The 20,016-nt window shown below is 46.3% G+C and overlaps 2 pseudogenes; one reads left to right on the forward strand and one right to left on the reverse strand.

The window, feature by feature from the left end:
* Nucleotides 1–3,584: 3,584 nt before the first annotated feature.
* LOC134968211 (5S ribosomal RNA) lies at nucleotides 3,585–3,703 on the reverse strand (annotated as a pseudogene).
* A 2,322-nt stretch (nucleotides 3,704–6,025) lies between these two features.
* LOC134968213 (5S ribosomal RNA) lies at nucleotides 6,026–6,144 on the forward strand (annotated as a pseudogene).
* Nucleotides 6,145–20,016: the final 13,872 nt, after the last annotated feature.

Consider the following 20,016-nt stretch of genomic DNA (forward strand, 5'->3'; position numbering starts at 1 on the left):
GTTGCACTGCTTGCCGCAGAGTGATTGACATGAAGTGGGCATTTCTGGGTGGCAACTGACCGTTTCATAGAGTGTGTGGAAAAACGCAGGCATGCCAGGAAAAACGCATGCGTGGCTGGGCGAACGCTGGGCGGGTTTGTGACGTCAAATCCGGAAATGAACAGTCTGAAGTGATCGCAAGCGCTGAGTAGGTTTTGAGCTACTCTGAAACTTAACGAAAATCTTTTGTAGGCGCTCTGCGATACAACCGTTCGTACTTCTGCTAAGCTAAAAAACACTCCCAGTGGGCGACAGCATAGTGTTTGCATGGCTGCTAAAACTAGCTAGCGAGCGATCAACTCAGAATGACCCCCATTGTTATATAATTCCAGAAAAATAATGGAGAACAAAAATTTGGAGAATAAAATAGAGAAAGATCAAGAACTACTTCCTCCTAGTGCTGAAGCTGCTGCCACTAGTCATGACATAGATGAAATCCCATCAACGTCATCTGCCAAGGCCGATGCCCAATGTGATAGTAGAGGGCATGCAAAATCCAAAAAGCCAAAGTTCAGTAAAAAGACCCAAAAAAAGAAATTTAAATGGTCTGAGGAGAAACGTAAACTTGCCAATATGCCACTTACAACACGGAGTGGCAAGGAACGGCTGAGGCCCTGGCTTATGTTGATGACTAGTGGTTCAGCTTCACATGGCGATGGAAGCCGTCATCCTCCCGCTAAAAAAAATGATAAGAGTTAAGCTGGAAAGAGCACAGACAAGAAATGAGCGTTCTAAGATGGTATCACAAATAAGGATAGTCCAAGTGTGTCAGCAGTTGCGATGCCTGACCTTCCCAACACTGGATGGGAAGAGGTGGCTCCTTCCACCATTTGCACGCCCCTGCAAGTGCTGGAAGGAGCACCCACAGTTTAGTTTCTGATATTCAAATTGAAGATGTCACTGTTGAAGTAACCCAGGATGAGGATATGGGTGTTGCTGGCGCTGAGGAGGAAGTTGATGATGAGGATTCTGATGGTGATGTGGTTTGATTAAGTCAGGCACCGGGGGAGACACCTGTTGTCTGTGGGATGAAGACACCCATTGTGATGCCTGGGCAAAATACCAAAAAGCCACCTCTTCGGTGTGGAATTATTTCTCCACAAATCCGGACAAAAGGTGTCAAGCCGTGTGTTGCCTATGTCAATCTGTAATAAGTAAAGGTAAGGCTGTTAACCACCTAGGAACATCCTCCCTTTTACGTCACCTGCTGCGCATTCATCAGAAGTCAGTGTCAAGTTGTGAAACTTTTGGTAAGAGTGTAAGCAGTCCACTGACACCTAACTCCCTTCTTCCTCTTGTAAGCTCCTGCAAGCCACACCACCAACTCCCTCAATGTCAACTTCCTCCTCAGTCAGGAACGTCAGTAGTCCTCCAGGCCATGTCACTGGCTAAACTGAGGAGTCCTCTCCTAACCGGGATTCCTCCGGAGGATCCTTGAGTGGTACGCCTGTTGTTGTTGCTGCTGCTGTTGTTGCTGCTGCGATTCGATAGTCATCCCAGAGGGGAAGTCGGAAGACCACTTGTTTACTTCCAGTAAGCAATTGACTGTCCAACAGGCCTTTGTGAGGAAGATGAAATATGACAGCAGTCATCCTTTTACAAATCGGATAACTGAGGCCTTGACAGCTATGTTGGTGTTAGACGTGCGTCCGGTATCCGCCATTAGTTCAGTGGGACTTAGAGAATTGTTTGAGGTATTGTGTCCCCAGTATAAAATCCCATCTAGGTTCCACTTCACTAGGCAGGCGATACCGAGAATGTACAGAGACGTCAGAAAGAGTGTCCTCAGTGTTCTAAAAAATGCAGTTGTACCCAATGTCCACTTAACCACGAACATGTGGACAAGTGGAACAGTGCAGACTAAGGACTATATGACTATGACAGCCCACTGGGTAGATGTATTACCTCCCGCAGCAACAACAGCAGCGGTACCAGTAGCAGCATCTCTCAAACGCCAACTTGTTCCTAGGCAGGCTATGCTATGTATCACCGCTTTCCGTAAGAGACACACAGCTGACAACCTCTTACGGAAACTGAGGGACATCATTGCACAATGGCTTACCCCAATTAGACTCTCCTGGGGATTTGTGATATCGGACAATGCCACCAATATTCTGCGTGCATTACATGTGGGCAAATTCCAGCATGTCCCATGTTTTTCACATACAATTAATTTGGTGGTGCATAATTTTTAAAAAATGAAAAATTGCGAGCCACTTTCGACATTCAGCCACCGTGTGCTGAAGACTGGAGCGCCAGCAAACACTCCTGAATCTGCCCTGCCATCACCTGAAGCAAGAGACGGTAACGAGGTAGAATTCAACACTCTATATGCTTCAGCGGATGGTGGAGCAGCAAAAAGCCATTCAAGCTGTTACGTTCCTGATGCTCAGAACTAGAAAGATGTTGCGAAGTGAGTCCAGAGCACCAGGACGTGACGCTGAAATAGGGATGGAACGGGAATAGCCCCTAGCACCCTACCTCCGTTGTTTTACCCGTGTGGTCAGTTCACGCCTGAGTGACTATGGTTTCTTGGGCCCACGGCAGCCGCGTTTGAAGGGCGGATTAGGTCTGCCCAACTCCGATGCCCCCAGGTCTTAGAGTGAGACAAAGCGTGAACCGAGACAGGATAATAACAAGGCGACCTCTAACTAAAGCAAACTGAAGCTAGGGGCTACTAACTACCCTAAAACTAAATATATGTGCGGCATGCCACCAAAGGAAAAGAACAACAAAATATATCACTGTCCACTTCCCCACACGGCACCGCCGAGTTCCGGGGAGGACAGTGAAAAGCAGAAACCTCCGCAAAAACCTCCAATGCAAAAAGTAACTCAAGGACTAAGCGGCCTAGGCCGCAACACGCGGCAGAAGCCGCTACTCACGAAACCGGGAGAGAACCCCAACAAACGAGAACCCCCAGATGACTGCAACAGGTTCACTTGAACAGGAAGGATTCCCAGGACCGGCTTCAGAACTCCAGGACTCAGGAGCACAGGGAGCAGGATCGACCAGATACAGCTGACCAGGAACAGACGTTGTAAGGAATTGGGTTAAGGATGCCGCACAGGACTAAGTGATGAAAATTAAGTATAATTTTTAAAGAAGTTTCCAAGATAACCGACCAACCAGAAAGTAATTCTGGAATTTATCACCATCTACCATTAAAAGAGAAATTCTATAAGTAGATGTTAACGGTGATTGTCGATGGTGCTCCCATAGGTCCAATACGTATGTAGTAAGAGGAAGAGAAACAAGAAAAAGTGACCTTTGTTGGGAGCACTCCCACTTGGAAACAAATATGATTTGAGTAATAAACAATAATGTAAGAATGAGATAGTTAAAACGTAACCTTTAATTATATTAAAATAAAATATAGGTACACCGAAAAAAATGTTGTAAAACTAAGAAGTGGCTATACAATGTGAGCCACCTGGTAAAGCTAAACTGTGAAAATATTGATGAATATGAAAGGCATTATTTAACAGGCCCACCAGGCACAGGTATATAAAGTTAGTGCAATAACCAATGTAGTGCCGTCAAAAAACCTACAACACCTGGTATTCCTTAGTGGTCCACCACCTAAGTACTGACCAGGCCCAACACCGTATTGCTTCCAAGATCAGACGAGATTGGGCATGCGCGGTGTGGTATGGTAGTAGATTGAAATTGATGAGGCAAATTCTACAGCTGATATGTAGCTAGTAGAAAATTATTGGTAAGCACCTTGTTGCTGGAATGACCAAATAATCTCTAGCTAGAGAGAAAATATATGTTTGACCGTCATTGCACCGAATTGTAACCCAAATATGTAGGTATACGTAGGTTTAAATCATGTGGTCAATAATTTTTTGGCCAGCAGGAAATGCCTGTATATTTCTTTGTGTGCTGTGCAGCACCATTGAACGTGGGTTTCTGTAATGGGTGAGGCAGGTATAAACCCTGTTATGCTGATGACATGCCACAATATTTATATGTGATCCAGAGAGAAGCTATCTCTGTTGTTAACTGGATCTCCCTGTTAGACATTGAATGGAAAAAGAGATTATTGTGACGGTCATATTTTGAACATCAAAGCATAACTCTGTGTGATATTTTGTACAATGCAAATAAAGCTGAAAGAGACGATCTGGAAACTTTCCACTTGTCTCTTACTATACCATAACAGACAGTATAGGACAGAGGATGGAAATAAACCGAAAATAGAAATCTATCAGCTTGAGGAGAAACGAGACAGACTTGAGAAGTGGACGAGATGTATCACAGTCTCAATTGTCCACATAAAGGCTGACTAATACAATAGTGCCTGACAGGATACAAGTACTGTCTTTGAAACAAAATTGTTACACCAATAAATATTTTGCATGTAGCCACAATGTATCTGCAGTGTATCTGTCTAAATTGTGACAGAAAAACACACAAAAGAAGCCAAAAAAAACAAAACAAAAAAAAACACCCAAAAAAACACACAAAGAAAACACATAAAAAACACATGCTAGGTGTCATTTACAATGTATTAGCTATGATATGCATAATAGCTTTTGATTTGTGTGAAAACCTGCATGCGAATAGGTGCTGAAAGGTCAGGAGTGAGACAGGGACAATATCTTTGGTAGCCAAAGTCCTAATAAATAACAGTTTGCTCCTGATTATGTGATATCAAATGCATAAAGACACACAAGTGTCAGTTATCACCATCTGTTAATACAAGCACCTAAAAAACATGAGCGATAAATAATGCTTTGTAATAATTGGCATGGCATTGCCTAAAGAGACCGATGCATATTGTTGTTAGAATTACATGTGTGCATATGTGGATAGCGGGAGACAGAAATTCGAGTGGGGTGAAGAAAATACTTATGTTATGCCCCGCTCGTGATGCGCCGCTGGCCGCCGAGCTTCAGGCGTCTGTGCGGCTTGTCTGGTCTCCTCTCCTGCCGGTCTCGGGTCACGTGAGCACGCTCATCGTGACCAGGTCCACCTCCCCAACGTACGTTTCACTGTTTGCTTGTTCACATAATCAGGAGCAAACTGTTATTTATTAGGACTTTGGCTACCAAAGATATTGTCCCTGTCTCACTCCTGACCTTTCAGCACCTATTCGCATGCAGGTTTTCACACAAATCAAAAGCTATTATGCATATCATAGCTAATACATTGTAAATGATACCTAGCATGTGTTTTTTATGTGTTTTCTTTGTGTGTTTTTTGGGGGGTTTTGGCTTCTTTTGTGTGTTTTTCTGTCACAATTTAGACAGATACACTGCAGATACATTGTGGCTACATGCAAAATATTTATTGGTGTAACAATTTTGTTTCAAAGACAGTACTTGTATCCTGTCAGGCACTATTGTATTAGTCAGCCTTTATGTGGACAATTGAGACTGTGATACATCTCGTCCACTTCTCAAGTCTGTCTCGTTTCTCCTCAAGCTGATAGATTTCTATTTTCGGTTTATTTCCATCCTCTGTCCTATACTGTCTGTTATGGTACAGTAAGAGACAAGTGGAAAGTTTCCAGATCGTCTCTTTCAGCTTTATTTGCATTGTACAAAATATCACACAGAGTTATGCTTTGATGTTCAAAATATGACCGTCACAATAATCTCTTTTTCCATTCAATGTCTAACAGGGAGATCCAGTTAACAACAGAGATAGCTTCTCTCTGGATCACATATAAATATTGTGGCATGTCATCAGCATAACAGGGTTTATACCTGCCTCACCCATTACAGAAACCCACGTTCAATGGTGCTGCACAGCACACAAAGAAATATACAGGCATTTCCTGCTGGCCAAAAAATTATTGACCACATGATTTAAACCTACGTATACCTACATATTTGGGTTACAATTCGGTGCAATGACGGTCAAACATATATTTTCTCTCTAGCTAGAGATTATTTGGTCATTCCAGCAACAAGGTGCTTACCAATAATTTTCTACTAGCTACATATCAGCTGTAGAATTTGCCTCATCAATTTCAATCTACTACCATACCACACCGCGCATGCCCAATCTCGTCTGATCTTGGAAGCAATACGGTGTTGGGCCTGGTCAGTACTTAGGTGGTGGACCACTAAGGAATACCAGGTGTTGTAGGTTTTTTGACGGCACTACATTGGTTATTGCACTAACTTTATATACCTGTGCCTGGTGGGCCTGTTAAATAATGCCTTTCATATTCATCAATATTTTCACAGTTTAGCTTTACCAGGTGGCTCACATTGTATAGCCACTTCTTAGTTTTACAACATTTTTTTCGGTGTACCTATATTTTATTTTAATATAATTAAAGGTTACGTTTTAACTATCTCATTCTTACATTATTGTTTATTACTCAAATCATATTTGTTTCCAAGTGGGAGTGCTCCCAACAAAGGTCACTTTTTCTTGTTTCTCTTCCTCTTACTACAGGAACAGACGTTACAAGGCAGGAACAGCATACAGGAAACTATCACCGGCGTCTGTGCCAGGTAGTGAGGGAGAATATAACAGGGAGCCCTCCAATAGCTGCATTGAAGCTTAATTAGTAATGTCGTGCAGCTGCCCTGCTGCACGACCAGAGCTAACAGGGGTATTAATTGATAGGAAGCAACGGGGAACGCGTTTTCGTCAGTGGCGTCCCCATTGCTAAGGGTCCAGTGGCTAAGCACGCACGGCATCCCAGCGTTGCCAGGGACCCGGCGGCTCAGCGCGCACGGCGTCCTGGCGTTGCCAGGGACCCGGCGGCTAAGCGCGCACGGCGTCCTGGCGTTGCTAGGCGCCGGGCGGGCAGGGAGGGAGGTGCGGCGGCTGTGAGCGTCGCTCAGAAGCAGACCGAGCGGTGCCGTGGACCGCGGCACCTAACAGTACCCCCCCCCCCCTTGAGGAGGGGTTAAAGAACCCCTAAAGCCGGGTTTCTGAGGAAATTCCTGAAAGAATAATCTCTTAAGTTTAGGGGCATGTAGATCCTTATCCAGGACCCAAGACCTTTCTTCCGGGCCATAGCCTTTCCAGTGAACCAAAAAATAAAGCCGGCCCCGAGAAACTTTGGAATCTAAAACCTTCTCCACCAAAAACTCTTGTTGCCCCTGAACATCCACCGGAGGTCTACCCTGGGAAGTCTTCCGAGGGAATCTCCTGGAAGAGAAATACTGCTTAAGAAGAGAACAGTGAAAAGTATTGCCAATTTTGAGTGATTTAGGCAAGTGTAGCCGAAAAGCAACTGGGTTGACCTTCTTAATGATAAGGAACGGTCCAATAAATTTGGGTCCCAATCTAGCCGAGGGTTGTCGGAGCTTGATGTTGCGGGTTGACAACCACACCTTATCTCCCACCTTAAAAGTGCATGGGCGTCGGAACCTATCAGAAATTTTTTTTTCTCGGAAGGCAGCCTACTTAAGGGCAAGGTGCACCTTTTTCCAAATCATTCTGAGACGGGAAGTTAAGGACAACGAGGAGACTGGAAAATGAGGGTAAAAAGAATTGGCTCTAGGATTAAAGCCCAAGACCGAAAAGAATGGGGACTCCTTGGTGGAAGAATGACAAGAGTTATTATAGGCAAACTCGGCCAAAGGAAGAAATTCAGACCAATCATTCTGAAGTTTGGCCGAATATAGCCGTAAATACTGTTTTAACGACTGATTAACACGTTCAGTTTGTCCGTTTGACTGTGGATGGTACCCAGATGTTAAAGAGAGTTTCATATTTAATGAGGCACATGAATTGCGGTCCCCGATCAGAGACAATATCCCTGGGTAAACCATGGAGCCTGAACACATGGCAGAGAAATAAAACTGCCAACCCTTGAGCAGAGGGTAATCGGGGGAGAGCAATGAAGTGGGCCTACTTACTAAAACGGTCTACTACCAACCAAATGACTCAAAATCCAGCTGAAAGAGGAAGGTCCACCACGAAATCCATGGATATATGTGACCATGGCCTGAGAGGAACGGCTAAAGGTATGAGTTGCCCGACCGGCAATGATCGAGATACCTTGTACTGAGCACAAACCTGACAGGAACGGACAAATTCCCTTACATCTTTAGAAAGATTAGGCCACCACACTGAGCCAGAGATTAACTCCAAGGTCTTAGTGATACCCGGATGACCAGAAACCTTATTATCATGAAACTCAGCTATTCAGGGACGAAGAGATGATCTGCAGGAGTGACTTTGGGAGCCTGCTGCTGAAGCTGGACTAGCTGTGTAAATAAATCCTGTGTGAGGCCAGCCCGGATGACAGACGATGGGACGATGGGACTATGGGGGTAGTAGCCGAGTGGTTATTGTGAACCGGAAGAAAACAACGTGACAGGGCATCGGCTTTTGTATTCTTGGAACCGGGCCTGAACGTGCTAATAAACCTGAAACGAGTAAAAAACAGAGCCCAACGTGCCTGTCGAGCATTAAGCCGTTTAGCTGACTCGATATACTGCAGGTTCTTGTGGTCAGTAAAAACCGTAATGGTATGCCTTGCTCCTTCCAGCCAGTGCCTCCATTCCTCGAAAGCCCATTTAACTGCCAACAATTCTCGATTACAACATCATAGTTGGATTCTGCTGAGGAGAATTTTCTGGACATGAAGGCACATGGGTGTAATTCCTGACACTCCGGGTCTTCCTGAGAAAGGATAGCCCCCACTCCAACCTCTAAAACATCTACCTCGACAATAAAGGGGAGATCCGAGTTAGGGTGTCTGAGTACTGGAGCTGAGACAAAGGCCTGCTTTAAGGCCAGAAAGGCAGACTTGGCTTCAGGCGACCAATTGGAAGGATCCGCTCCTTTTTTAGTCAATGCCACAATAGCAGCAACCAAATCTGAGAAGGTATGAATAAAACGCCTATAGTAATTTGCAAACCCTAAAAAGCGCTGAATTGCTTTTAAGTTCGTGGATTGTGCCCAATTTAGGATGGCCTGGCGTTTTTTTGGTTCCATGAAAAACCCCTTAGGAGAAATAATATACCCCAGGAAGGACACTTCTGTGATGTGGAAATCACATTTCTCCAGTTTGGCGTATAAATGATTTTCCCGTAACTTCTGAAGGACCAGTCGCACATGGGTAATATGTTATTCAAAAGACTCAGAGTAAATCAAAATGTCGTCTAAATAAACGACTATGAACTTTCCTAGAAAGTCGTGAAGGACGTCGTTAATGAGATCTTGAAATACAGCAGGAGCATTTGACAGCCCAAACGGCATCACCAGGTATTCATAATGACCCGACTGTGTGCTGAAAGCCATCTTCCACTCATCCCCAGATTTAATTCGGATGAGATTGTAAGCCCCTCTAAGATCGATCTTGGAAAAGATAACGGCAGTCCGGAGCTGATCAAATAGTACTGAAATCAGTGGCAAGGGGTAGGTGTTTTTAACAGAAATTTTATTCAGAGCCCCGAAAATCAATACATGGTCTGAGCGACCCATCTTTTTTCTCAACAAAAAAGAACCCTACACTCAATGGAGATTTCGAGGGCCTAATGAAGCCTTTTTTTAGGCTCTCCTGTACATAATCATTCATTGCCGTAGTTTCCGGCCCAGACAGGGCATATAGTCTCCCCTTAGGTAAAGAGGCACCGGGAACTAAGTCAATAGCGCAGTCATAGGACCGATGAGGAGGCAGAATATCCGCATTACCCTTGGAGAAAACGTCGGCAAAGTCCTGATATTCCAAAGGAATAAGTTCTGGGGTGACTGCCGCAAGCCGGACTGGACAGGAAATACATTCCTTAACACAAAAGGGACCCCATCGGGAAATCTCCCCAGACCGCCAATCTATGGTGGGATTATGAAAGGCAAGCCAGGGGTGACCCAGAACTACGAGGACAGCCGGACAATGGGTAAGGTAAAATTCGATTTTCTCTGAATGTAGGGCCCCCACTGTCAGTTGTACTGGAGGTGTGCGGTGAGTGATTACCCCATTAGAAAGCGGACCACCATCCAAGCCGTGCATGGTGATACGTTTATCCAAAGGTATCTGTGGAGCGCCCAAAGCCTGAGCCCAACCAAGATCCATTAAATTACCCGCAGCTCCACTGTCGACGAAGGCCGACACCAACGAACTGAGGCTACCAAAGGAAGTTTTTACAGGAACTAATAAGGAATCATTAGAGGAGATTAATTGCAGACCCAAGTGAACCCCCTCACATTTCACTTGGTCAGAGCGTTTCCCTGCTTATTCGGGCAATTACGTGCAATATGTCCCTTGCCACCACAATATAAGCAAAGACCAGAATTTAGCCTTCTGGCTCTTTCTACTGGGGACAGCCGGGAGAGACCCATTTGCATGGGCTCCTCGACGTCCTCAGGGAAAGTATACACACATGGACTAGGCCTCAAACTAGCTCCTCTTTCAGCCCTCCGCTCCTGGAGACGACGATCAATTTTAATAGCAAGCTCCATGAGTTTGTCTAGAGTCTCTGGAGCGGGGTACTGAAGGAGACTGTCTTTAATAACTTCAGACAAACCGAGGCGAAACTGACTGCGCAGGGCCGGGTCATTCCAGCCACAGTCGTTCGACCAACGGCGAAACTTGGTACAATACGCCTCTACTGGATTTTTCCCTTGCTTAAGTGCACGCAGGTGGCTCTCAGCCGACGCTTCTCTATCAGGGTCATCATACAAAAGACCTAAGGACTTAAAAAAGGCATCTACAGATAGCAAGGCAACATCATCGGCTTTTAGCCCAAAAGCCCAGGTTTGCGGATCGCCTTGTAGTAATGACATCACAATCCCGACCCGTTGAGACTCAGTACCAGAGGATCGGGGCCTTAAACGAAAATAAAGCTTACAAGCTTCCTTGAAATTAAAAAAATCCTTTCTGTTACCCAAAAAACGGTCGGGTAGATGCATCTTTGGTTCTGGAATCATACTCGGGGAGGCTCGCAAAAGATCTTCCTGCGATCTCACCCGAAGAGTAAGATCCTGAACCATCTGAGTTAGTTCCTGAATCTGGTTGGCTAAAAGCTGGCTGGGATTCGGTCCTAAAACTGCCGGATTCATGAGGCCGAATTTCAAGACCCACCAAATACAAATAACTGTTTATATTTTTTTTTGTGTGTGTTTGGCCGGTGATAATGTTACGTTCCTGATGCTCAGAACTAGAAAGATGTTGCAAAGTGAGTCCAGAGCACCAGGACGTGACGCTGAAATAGGGATGGAACGGGAATAGCCCCTAGCACCCTACCTCCGTTGTTTTACCCATGTGGTCAGTTCACGCCTGAGTGACTATGGTTTCTTGGGTCCACGGCAGCCGCGTTTGAAGGGCGGATTAGGTCTGCCCAACTCCAATGCCCCCAGGTCTTAGAGTGAGACAAAGCGTGAACCGAGACAGGATAATAACAAGGGGACCTCTAACTAACGCAAACCGAAGCTAGGGGCTACTAACTACCCTAAAACTAAATATATGTGCGGCACGCCGCCAAAGGAAAAGAACAACAAAAGATATCACTGTCCACTTCCCCACACGGCACCGCCAAGTTCCGGGGAGGACAGTGAGAAGCGGATACTTCCGCAAAAACCTCCAATGCAAAAAGTAACTCAAGGACTAAGCGGCCTAGGCCGCAACATGCAGCAGAAGCCGCTACTCACGAAACCGGGAGAAAACCCCAACAAACGAGAACCCCCAGATGACTGCAACAGGTTCACTTGAACAGGAAGGATTCCAAGGACCGGCTTCAGAACTCCAGGACTCAGGAGCACAGGGAGCAGGATCGACCAGATACAGCTGACCAGGAACAGACGTTACAAAGTAGGAACATCATACAGGAAGCTATCACCGGCGTCTGTGCCAGGTAGTGAGGGAGAATATAACAGGGAGCCCTACAATAGCTGCAGCGAAGCTTAATTAGTAATGTCGTGCAGCTGCCCTGCTGCACGACCAGAGCTAACAGGTGTATTGATTGATAGGAAGCAACGGGGAACGCGGTTCGTCAGTGGCGTCCCCGTTGCTAAGGGTCCGGCGGCTAAGCGGGCACGGCATCCCAGCGTTGCCAGGGACCCGGCGGCTCAGCGCGCACGGCGTCCTGGCGTTGCCAGGGACCCGGCGGCTAAGCGCGCACAGCGTCCTGGCGTTGCTAGGTGCCGGGCAGGGAGGGAGGTGCGGTGGCCGTGAGTGTCGATCGGAAGCAGACTGAGCGGCGCTGTGGACCGCGGCACCTAACACAAGCCTATACATCCACCTATGATGTAGGCAAAGGAGGGGGAATTAACCTGACTCAAGTGCAGTGGAGAATGATTTCCGTCTTCTGCAAGGTTCTCCAACCCTTTGAACTTGCCACACGTGATGTCAGTTCAGACACTGCCATCTTGAGTCAGGTCATTCCCCTCATCAGGCTTTTGCAGAAGCAGCTGGAGAAATTGAAGGAGATTCCGCAAAGTATGTGGGACTTGTGGATGAAGCCCTTTATTCGCTTTGCTAGGATTCAAGGGTGGTCAATCTCTTGAAATCAGAGCACTACATTTTGTCCACCGTGCTCGATCCTAGGTTTAAAGCCTACGTTGTATCTCTCTTTCTGGCAGACCGAAGTCTGCAGAGGCTCAAAGACCTGCTGGTGAGAAAATTGTCAACTCAAGCGGAACATGACCAGTCAACAGCTCCTCCTTCATTTTCTCCCACAACTGAGGCTGCGAGGAAAAGAATAAGATTTCCTAGCCCATCCGCTGGTGGTGATGCAGGGCAGTCAGGAGCGAGTGCTGACATCTGGTCAGGACTGAAGGACCTGCCAATGATTACTGACATGTCTACTGTCACTGCATATGAGTCTGTCACCATTGAAAGAATGGTGGAGGATTATATGAGTGACAGCATCCAAGTAGGCATGTCAGACAGTCCGTACGTATACTGGCAGGAAAAAGTGGCAATTTGGATGTCCTTGCACAAACTGGCTTTATTTTACCTAAGTTGCCCCCCCTCCACTGAGTACTCCAAAAGAGTGTTTAGTGCAGCCAGTAACCTTGTCAGCAATCAGCGTAGGAGGTTACTTCCACAAAATGTGCCACTCCTAGATAGGCCAGGGTTTGTGCTGCACACTTTAGTCGCTTAACTTAGTCATCCAGCCACCTTGGTGCAAACTTTTGGCCTAAAAACAATATTGTGAGGTGTTCAGAATAGACTGGAAATGATTTTGAGGTTAATAATACCATAGGATCAAAATTACACCCAAATTATGTGATTTTAGCTGGTTTTATGTTTTTAAAAAAATCATCCAGATACAAAACCAAAACACAAAAAGGGTGGTTTTGGCAAAACCAATCCAGATCCAAAACATGAGCATGGAACAAGAACCAAAACCAAAACACAAAAAGTGTCCACTGCACATCTCTATTCTGACGTGTCCATTGATTTGCCTACAGACTTCTTGAAGGCTTACAGCAGTTTCTCACAGGAATTCACCTGGTTGCTGTTTGCTTGCATGAAATCTAATCTTTAGCTCAGAAACTGTTCTAATTTCAAATGTAGCAGCTAACCTCTGTAGAATTTGATTGACTTTCTGCCATTGCTCTTGGGGCCATGAAGTTACTTCCATTAGGGATGATACTTTAAGCTGTCTTATAAAGATCTCCCCTTGCTGTCATTTTGTGGGTGGGTATACACAAGACATGCTCCTCATCTTATTTTAAAATGATATTATGGAATTATTTTCAGAATCTTGATCATCCCATGTTAGTGTAGGGAGTCATGGAGCCCCAAAGTAGTAGGACAGAGTTATGGGCTTTAATTGTGACATTATTGGACTTTTCCTGTTTTACACTGCTGGCTCCAAGATTAATTGAATCCTCAATAGATTGTTGCTCTTGCGACAACTCATATGCACAGGCTCTTCCTTACATTGAACTCAGCAATATTCTGTTTGTATTCTGTGATGCCAAATCTTGGGAGTGTAATATCCTCAAAATGTTGTTTACACTACCTGAATGTGGTGTACATTCACCTCTGATCTTAATTAATATTCTTGTGCTGTAACAGTTTCTTCAATTTGTTTGCCAAAAAGACTAGCGCTATTTTTCAATTAGGTAGAGAAGTAAGGAAGTCCTTTGCTTAGAGATGCACTCAATAGGCAAACATTATTTTTCAATAGTTTCATTTAATCTGGACTGTATTTTACTATTTTAGCCAAGTACCCCTGCAATATGGGTAATGTAACATTAGGAAAAAGGGGCCAAATGTAATAGGGTGTGAGTTGTTTGTGTGGGACAAACTTGCACAATGTAATAGAGTGCGAGTATTCAGGTACAAATCTATCTTACATGCGACTTCTCGTGAGATTTCAAATCTGGTAGTACTGTATGTGAGTTTTTGACCAGCTGGAAAATAAGATTTTACTTACCGATAAATCTATTTCTCATAGTCCGTAGTGGATGCTGGGGACTCCGTCAGGACCATGGGGAATAGCGGCTCCGCAGGAGACAGGGCACAAAAGCAAGCTTTTAGGATCACATGGTGTGTACTGGCTCCTCCCCCTATGACCCTCCTCCAAGCCTCAGTTAGGTACTGTGCCCGGACGAGCGTACACAATAAGGAAGGATCTTGAATCCCGGGTAAGACTCATACCAGCCACACCAATCACACCGTACAACTTGTGATTTTAACCCAGTTAACAGTATGATAACAATGAAGTAGCCTCTAAAAAAGATGGCTCACAACAATAATAACCCGATTTTTTTGTAACAATAACTATGTACAAGTAATGCAGACAATCCGCACTTGGGATGGGCGCCCAGCATCCACTACGGACTATGAGAAATAGATTTATCGGTAAGTAAAATCTTATTTTCTCTAACGTCCTAGTGGATGCTGGGGACTCCGTCAGGACCATGGGGATTATACCAAAGCTCCCAAACGGGCGGGAGAGTGCGGATGACTCTGCAGCACCGAATGAGAGAACTCCAGGTCCTCCTCAGCCAGGGTATCAAATTTGTAGAATTTAGCAAACGTGTTTGCCCCTGACCAAGTAGCTGCTCGGCAAAGTTGTAAAGCCGAGACCCCTCGGGCAGCCGCCCAAGATGAGCCCACCTTCCTTGTGGAATGGGCATTTACAGATTTTGGCTGTGGCAGGCCTGCCACAGAATGTGCAAGCTGAATTGTACTACAAATCCAACGAGCAATAGTCTGCTTAAAAGCAGGAGCACCCAGCTTTTTGGGTGCCTACAATATAAACAGCAAGTCAGACTTTCTGACTCCAGCCGTCCTGGAATTATATATATATATATATATATATATATTTTCAGGGCCCTGACAACGTCTAGCAACTTGGAGTCCTCCAAGTCCCTAGTAGCCGCAGGCACCACAATAGGTTGTTTCAGGTGAAACGCTGACACCACCTTAGGAAGAAACTGGGGACGAGTCCGCAGTTCTGCCCTGTCCGAATGGAAAATCAAATATGGGCTTTTGTAAGACAAAGCCGCCAATTTTGACAATCGCCTGGCCGAGGCCAGGGCCAACAGCATGGTCACTTTCCATGTGAGATATTTCAAATCCACAGATTTGAGTGGTTCAAACCAATATGATTTGAGGAATCCCAACACTACGTTGAGATCCCACGGTGCCACTGGAGGCACACAAGGGCTGTATATGCAATACTCCCTTGACAAACGTCTGGACTTCAGGAACTGAAGCCAATTCTTTCTGGAAGAAAATCTATAGGGCCGAAACTTGAACCTTAATGGACACCAATTTTAGGCTCATAGACACTCCTGTTTGCAGGAAGTGCAGAAAACGACCTAGTTGAAATTTTTTTTGTGGGGCCTTCCTGGCCTCACCCACGCAACATATTTTTACCACATGTGGTGATAACGTTGTGCGGTCACCTCCTTCCTGGCTTTGACCAGGGTAGGTATGACCTCTTCCGGAATGCCTTTTCCCTTAGGATCCGGCGTTCAAACCGCCATCCCGTCAAACGCAGTCGCGGTAAGTCTTGGAACAGACAAGGTCCCTGCTGGAGCAGGTCCTTTCTTAAAGGCCGATGCCACGGTTCCTCTTGGAACAGACATGGTACTTGCTGAAAGCAAATCCCTTCTTAGCTCCCGAGGCCATTAGTCCTCTGTGAGCATCTCTTGAAGTTCCGGTTACCAAGTCCCTCTTGGCCAATCCGGAGCCACGAGTATAGTTCTTACTCCTCTATGTCTTATAATTCTCAATACCTTGGTTATGAGAAGCAGAGGAGGGAACACATACACCGACTGTTACACCCACGGTGTTACCAGGACGTCCACAGCTATCGCCTGAAGGTCTCGTGACCTGGCGCAATACCTGTCCCATTTTTTGTTCGGGCGGAACGCCATCATGTCCACCTTTGGTCTTTCCCAACGGTTCACAATCATGCGGAAAACTTCCCGATGAAGTTCCCACTCTCCCAGGTGGAGGTCGTGCCTGCTGAGGAAGTCTGCTTCCCAGTCGTCCACTCCCGGAATGAACACTGCTTACAGTGCTATCACATGATTTTCCGCCTAGCGAAAAATCCTTGCAGTTTTGCCACTGCCCTCCTGCTTCTTGTGCCGCCCTTTCTGTTTACGTGGGCGACTGCCGTGATGTTATCCCACTGGATCAATACCGGCTGACCTTGAAGCAGAGGTCTTGCTAAGCTTAGAGCATTATAAATTTGCTCTTAGCTCCAGTATATTTATGTGGAGAGAATTCTCCAGACTTGATCACACTCCTTGTGTGACTGCTCCCCAGCCTCTCAGGCTGGCCTCCGTGGTCACGAGCATCCAATCCTGAATGCCGAATCTGCGGCCCTCTAGAAGATGAGCACTCTGTAATCACCACAGGAGAGACACCCTTGTCCTTGGATATAGGGTTATCCGCTGATGCATCTGAAGATGCGATCCGGACCATTTGTCCAGCAGATCCCACTGAAGAGTTCTTGCGTGAAATCTGCCGAATGGAAGCGCTTCGTAATAAGCCACCATTTTTACCAGGACTCTTGTGCAATGATGCACTGACACTTTTCCTGGTTTTAGGAGGATCCCGATTAGCTCGGATAACTCCCTGGCTTTCTCCTCTGGGAGAAACACCTTTTCCTGGACTGTGTCCAGAATCATCCCTAGGACCAGCAGACGTGTCGTCGGAACAACTGCGGTTTTGGAATATTTAGAATCCACCCGTGCTGTCGTAGAACTACTTGAGATAGTGCTACTCCGACCTCCAACTGTTCTCTGGACCTTGTTCTTATCAGGAGGTCGTCCATTTTCTTTGAAGACGAATCCTCCTTTCGGTCATTACCTTGGTAAGGACCCGGGGTGCCTTGGACAATCCAACGGCATCGTCTTGAAACTGATAGCGACAGTTCTGTACCACGAACCTGAGGTACCCTTGGTGAGAAAAGGCAAATTTTGGGACATGGAGGTAAGCATCCCTGATGTCCCGGGACACCATATAGTCCCCTTGTTCTTTGCTATCACTGCTCTGAGTGACTCCATCTGGATTTGAACCCTTGTAAGTGTTCAAATTTTTCAGATTTAGAATAGGTCTCACCTAGCCTTCAGTACCACCATATAGTGTGGAGTAATACCCCTTTCCTTGTTGTCGGAGGGGTAATTTTATTATCACCTGCTGGGAATACAGCTTGTGAATTGTTTTCAATACTGCCTCCCTGTCGGAGGGAGACATTGGTACAGCAGACTACAGGAACCTGCGAGGGGGGAAACCTCTCGACATTCCAATCTGTACCCCTTGGATACTACTTGTAGGATCCAGGGGTCCTGTACGGTCCCAGCGTCATGCTGAGAACTTGGTAGAAGCGGTGGAGGGCTTCTGTTCCTGGGAATGGGCTGCCTGCTGCAGTCTTCTTCCCTTTCCTCTATCCCTGGACAGATATGACTCTTATAGGGACGAAAGGACTGAGGCTGAAAAGACGGTGTCTTTTTCTGCAGAGATGTGACTTAGGGTAAAAAACGGTGGATTTTCCAGCAGTTGCCCTGGCCACCAGGTCCCATGGACCGACCCCAAATAACTCCTCCCCTTTATACGGCAATACATCTTTGTGCCGTTTGGAATCTGCATCACCTGACCACTGTCGTGTCCATAAACATCTTCTTGCAGATATGGACATCGCATTTACTCTTGATGCCAGAGTGCAAATATCCCTCTGCGCATCTCGCATATATAGAAATGCATCCTTTAAATGCTCTATAGTCAATAAAATACTGTCCCTGTCAAAGGTATCAATATTTTTAGTCAGGGAATCCGACCAAGCCACCTCAGCTCTGCACATCCAGGCTGAGGCGATCGCTGGTCGCAGTATAACACCAGCATGTGTGTGTATACTTTTTAGGATATTTTTCAGCCTCCTATCAGCTGGCTCCTTAAGTACGGCCCTATCCGTAGATGGTACCGCTACTTGTTCTGATAAGCGTGTGAGCGCCTTATCCACCCTGAGGGGTGTTTCCCACCGCGCCTTAACTTCTGGCGGGAAAAGGTATACCGCCAATAATTTTCTATCGGGGGAAACCCACGCATCATCACACACTTCATTTAATTTATCTGATTCAGGAAAAACTACAGGTAGTTTTTTCACCTCACACATAATACCCTTTTTTGTGGTACTTGGAGTATCAGAAATATGTAACACCTCCTTCATTGCCCTTAACGTGTGGCCCTAAAAGAAAATACGTTTGTTTCTTCACCGTCGACACTGAAATCAGTGTCCGTGTCTAGGTCTGTGTCGACCGACTGAGGTAAATGGGCATTTTACAGCCCCTGACGGTGTTTGAGACGCCTGGACAGATACTAATTTGTTCGCCGGCCCTCTCATGTCGTCAACCGGCTTGCAGCGTGTTGACATTGTCACGTAATTTCCATAAATAAGCCATCCATTCCGGTGTCGACTCCCTAGAGAGTGACATCACCATACAGGCAATTTGCTCCGCCTCCTCACCAATATTTTCCTCATACATGTCGACACACACGTACCAACATACAGCACACACATAGGGAATGCTCTGATAGAGGACAGGACCCACTAGCCCTTTGGGGAGACAGAGGGAGAGTTTGCCAGCACACACCAAAACGCTATAATTATCCAGGGACAACCTTTATATAAGTGTTCCTCCCTTATAGCCTTTTAATATATATACATATCGCCAAATCAGTGCCCCCCCTCTCTGTTTTAACCCTGTTTCTGTAGTGCAGTGCAGGGGAGAGCATGGGAGCCTTCCCACCAGCCTTTCTGTGAGGGAAAATGGCGCTGTGTGCTGAGGAGAATAGGCCCCGCCCCCTTTTCGGCTGGCTTCTTCTCCGGAGTTTTAGATATCTGGCAGGGGTTAAATACAGCCATATAGCCTCAAGGGCTATATGTGATGTATTTTTCGCCATACAGGTATTATACATTGCTGCCCAGGGCGCCCCCCTCCAGTGCCCTGCACCCTCCGTGACCGCTGTGTGAAGTGTGCTGACAACAATGGCGCACAGCTGCAGTGCTGTGCGCTACCTGATGAAGACTGAGAGTCTTCTGCCGCCTGGTTCCGGACCTCTTCATCTTCAGCGTCTGCAAGGGGGGTCGGCGGCGCGGCTCCGGGACGAACCCCAGGGCGAGCCCTGTGTTCCGACTCCCTCTGGAGCTATGTCCAGTAGCCTAAGAATCCAATCCATCCTGCACGCAGGTGAGTTGAAAATCTCTCCCCTAAGTCCCTCGATGCAGTGAGCCTGTTGCCAGCAGGACTCACTGAAAATAAAGAACCTAAAAACTTTTTCTAAGTAACTCTTTAAGAGAGCCACCTAGATTGCACCCTTCTCGGCCGGGCACAAAAACCTAACTGAGGCTTGGAGGAGGGTCATAGGGGGAGGAGCCAGTACACACCATGTGATCCTAAAAGCTTGCTTTTGTGCCCTGTCTCCTGCGGAGCCGCTATTCCCCATGGTCCTGACGGAGTCCCCAGCATCCACTAGGACGTTAGAGAAAGCAAATTTCATTATGTGAGCTGGACAGTTTGTAAGAAGCTCACTCATTGGCACCCCAAAGTCTCCTGATTTATACCCCACACACCCTATATTAGCCC

Source organism: Pseudophryne corroboree, chromosome 10, assembly GCF_028390025.1.
Source record: "Pseudophryne corroboree isolate aPseCor3 chromosome 10, aPseCor3.hap2, whole genome shotgun sequence".
NCBI lineage: Eukaryota > Metazoa > Chordata > Amphibia > Anura > Myobatrachidae > Pseudophryne > Pseudophryne corroboree.